The sequence below is a fragment of the Chiloscyllium plagiosum genome, unplaced genomic scaffold (genome assembly GCF_037043375.1).
Source record: "Chiloscyllium plagiosum isolate Xiang-an unplaced genomic scaffold, Cpla_swu_hap1 HiC_scaffold_2, whole genome shotgun sequence".
Lineage (NCBI taxonomy): Eukaryota > Metazoa > Chordata > Chondrichthyes > Orectolobiformes > Hemiscylliidae > Chiloscyllium > Chiloscyllium plagiosum.
In genome coordinates, this window is record NW_028270140.1 from 12,118,507 (window position 1) to 12,123,154 (window position 4,648).

Here is a 4,648-nt window from a genome sequence, read left to right on the forward strand (position 1 = left end):
CTCTCCTATCGGAGAGAAGAATTTCCTCCTCATCTCTCTTAAATGGGTGATCCCATAGTGTGAAATTATGCCCTGTGGTCCTTGATTCTCCCACAAGGGAAAATAAATACTCAGCATCAATATCGCTAAGCCTATAAGAATCTTATATGTTTCAGTAAGGTCATCTCTAATTCTTGTGAACTTTAATGAATACAAGCACAATTTACTCAATATCTCATAAGAAAATCTTTCCCTGCCCAGGATCAACTTAGTAAACCTTCTCTAGGCTGCCTCCAATGCCAATAGATTATTTCCTTCGTTAAGTAGGATAAAACTGTTCAAATATTTTATGTGTGGTCTAACGAGAGGATTATATAGTTTTAACAAGACTTCCATTTACCTTCCTGATTACCTGCTGAACTTGGCTGCTTGCAGTTTGTAATTCACTCATGAAGACTGTTGAATACCTGTGTGCTGTCGCTTTCCTCAATTTAAACAGGAACAAGGGAATGACAGTAGGCCATTCAGCCCCTCAAGTCTGTTCTGCCACTTTATGATATCATGGATTATCTGTGGCATAACTTTATATGTCTGCTTTTGCCCTATATTTCTTAATACCTTTGCTTATGCATTTATCTATCTCAGATCAAAAATTAGCAACTGGTCTAATGATTTGCAATGCCCAGGACGTCTGTGTTCCTCTTTATCCTGCCAAAGTACACGACCTCACATTTCCCCATATGATATTCTGCCATGTTTTTTCACAAGGACTTAACCTGGTTACATCCCTCTGCAGATTCTTTGTGTCATCCTCACCGCTTGCCTCCCCCTTATGTCAGTTGCAAAATTGTACATTCACTTTACTCAACCAGTAATGGATGGCTCTATCTTTAATATATATTATAAATAACTGTGGCCTCAGCACTGATCCTTGTGGCGCTCCACTAGTTACAGGTTGCCATTCTGAAAATGCCCTCCTTATCCAAAGCCTTTGTCATTTAATTGTCAGCCAATTCTCTAACAATGCCAAAATAATACCCCAACCAACCTTCCCACCAAGGGCAAGGCCACACGGTAGCTGGGAAGCTCTGCATACATTGATCAGTGTGCAGATGAATGGCTCCCACTTCCGCACTCAGGGGTGCAAGCAATGTTGAAAAAATGATAGATAATGTTTCCCCAACACCATGGGCTATTATTAGATAGTATTGTGTGCAGTACCTTTCTTTATTACCCAAATATATCTACTGGTTCCCTTTTATCTTGCTTGTTACCTCCTCAATTGTCTTGCTTGTTATCTCCTCAAAGAATCCTAATGAATATGCCAGGCATGAATTCCCCTTCATGCAGCCATGCGGACTCTGCTTTATGGTATTATGCATTTTCCAAATACTCTACTATTGTATCTTTTGTTAGAGACTCTAAAATCTTTCCAATGACAGATGTTTAGCTAACTAGTCAATAATTACGTATTCTTGTCTCCCTCACTTTTTGAATAAGGGTATTAAATTGACAGTTTTCCAATCATCTGGGATTTTTCTAGAAACTAAGTATTCTTGGAAGACTATGATTACAGTATCCATTATCTCTGTAGCTACTTCTTTTGCTCTACTCAGATGCAAACCCCCCAGGTCTAGGGGATTGATTGGCCTTTAGCCCCATTAGCTTCCCTGGTACATGTTCTTTAGTGATAGTTATTGTTTTTATGTCCTCCCTGCTTAGCCACTTTATTATTTAGTATTTTTTGGAATGTTATTTATATTCTCTACAGATAAGACTGTTACAAAATATTTATTCAACTCCTCTGCCATTTCCTGGTTCCACAATATCATTACTCCAGCCTCATTCTCAAAGGAGTATATATTCATTTTGGCTTCTCTCTTCCATTGTATATCTTTAAAGAAACTCCGTCAATCCTTTTCTATATAGCTTGCTCATTTACTCTCTAAGTTTTACTTGCATAGTTGCATACTCATTTCTTTTGGTCGTCTTTTGTTGGTTTTTAAAATTTTCCTAATCCTCTGGATTATCAACAATCTTTGCTACACCATATGTTTCTTTTCTTTCAATTTGATACAATCTTTAATTTCCTTGGTTTGTTTCCCCCTTCCTAGAATCCTTCTTCCTTGCTTTAATTTATTTTCATTATGAATTATTATTATTTTCTGAAATGTCTGCAATTGTTCCTCAACCATCTTTACCTTTAATCTCCTTTCTCAGTCCATCACAGTGAACTTTGCTCTCATTTCTATTTAATTTCCCTGACTTAAATTTAGCACAGTTGCTTCCACATTCAAGTGTCTCAGACTCAAACTGAATACTGGACTCTACATGACTGGACTCTATAATACCCAAGTTATGGTCATTGTTTCCTGAGGGATCTTTTACTCTGACATCATTTCTTAAATCCTCCTCATTACACATTACCAGATCCAAAACAGCCTGATCCCTGGTTGGACCCTCAACATATTGTTCTCAGAAACTGTCTTGAATATACCCTGTGAATTATTTTTCATGGTCATCTCTGACAATTGCATTTTCCCAATCTACATGAAGATTGGAGTCAGTCATAGCTAATGTACTGCACTCATTATTTCCTGATTTATTCTCTGTCCCATATTATACTTAACAACAGTGAATCTATAGACTAATGGATTTCAACCATTGTTGTCATTGCACACCCTCTGGGACACCCGCACCAACCAACCCAACCGCCCCGTGGCTGAACACTTGAACTCCCCCTCCCACTCCGCCAAGGACATGCAGGTCCTTGGCCTCCTCCATCGCCAGACCATGGCAACACGACGCCTGGAGGAAGAGCGACTCATCTTCCGCCTAGGAATCCTCCAACCACAAGGGGTGAATGCAGATTTCTCCAGCTTCCTTATTTCCCCTCCCCCCACCTTTTCTCAGTCCCAACCCTCAGATCAGCACCGCCTTCTTGACCTGCAATCTTCTTCCTGACCTCTCTGCCCCACCCCCTCTCCGGCCTATCACCCTCACCTTAACCTCCTTCCACCTATCACATTCCCAACGCCCCTCCCCCAAGTTCCTCCTCCCTACCTTTTATCTTAGCCTGCTTGGCACACCCTCCTCATTCCTGAAGAAGGGCTTATGCCCGAAACGTCGATTCTCCTTCTCCTTTGATGCTGCCTGACCTGCTGCACTTTTCCAGCAACACATTTTTATAGCACATGGTGTGCTATGACAAGGCGAGAATTCTACCACGAAACTTTCATGCCTGCATTTCCGATTTCCTCTGTCTATTATTGAAGTTGCATCTACTGACATTCAGCCCTGTGCATAAGCACGAGAAGGGAAATCCAATCAATTATGCAGCCTGTTTGCCTTGATGCTGAAAAGATTGGGACCCACTGCTACAGACTTTGCCACGAATTACTCTGATATCTGATCTCCACCCATGCAAATTCAGTATCTTCCAATCGAAGATCATTTCTTGCTTACTCCATTCGTACTAACAAAGCTATCCTAACACAGTTTCCTTCCTGCTTGTCTTTTCAAAAAATCAGACACTCCTGAATATTTAGTTCCCAACTTTGACTCTGCAATGGTTAAGATTATACCCAATAAATTCTATTTGTGCCATTAATTCATTTATTTTGTTCCAAACACTTTATGCAATAGGTAAAAAGCCATTAATTTTGCCTTTTTATGACTTGCTTCCCTTTGACCTTATTTGTTGCTTTTGTTTAATTCCTTAAGTCCTTTAAAACATTGCCTACCCCACTTTGTGTGGCATTACCAAATAGCTGCACTGCCATCCTATTTTGTTGCTTTGCATAACACCTTCTCATACCTCCACACCTTCTATTTACTTAGATTGTATACAACCTCATCAGCTCAGGGGATTTCCCACCCACGGTTCCAACCTCATAGTTTGGGAACCCTACAGTGCCCGGTTTGACCTCCTACCCAAGATCCACAAGCCTGACTACCCTGGCCGACCAATAATCTCGATTTGCTGCTGCCCCACCAAATTCATCTCCACATACCTTGATACTGTCCTATCCCCCTGGTCCAGGAACTGCCCACATACGTTTGGGACACGCCCTCCACCTCCTCCAAGACTTTCATTTCACTGGACGCCAATGCCTAAAAAAGGCCTCATTCCTGATGACAGGCTTTTGCCCGAAATGTCAACTCTCCTGCTCCTTGGATACTGCCTGACTTGCTGTGCTTTTCCCGATACATCGACTCTCCTGTTCCTCGGATACTGCCAGACCTGCTGTGCTTTTCCAGCATCACACTTCCGACTCTAATTGACAACACGCAGTCCTCACTTTCGCCTAGCCCTTGCTATAACCCTCGTTATTTGATTTGCAAGGACACTAGTCCCAGCAATATTCAAATGAAGCGTGTCCCAGTGGAACAGCTTCCTTCTACCCCCCACCCCCGTATAGTTGTGAATGCCCCATGAACTGAAAGTCATTCCTCCCACATGAGTCTTTAAGCTATGCATTTGACTCTTTGACTTTATTTTCATGTGCCAGTGTCCTCATAGTTCATGCAAGAATCCTGAAGTTATTACCTTGGAGGTTCTGCTTTTCAATTTAACTCATATTAGCTCAATTTATTTCAGCAGAACCTCCTTCCTCATTGTATGCATGTCATTCATCCTAACTTGGATGATATTGGCTCCACTTCAAGT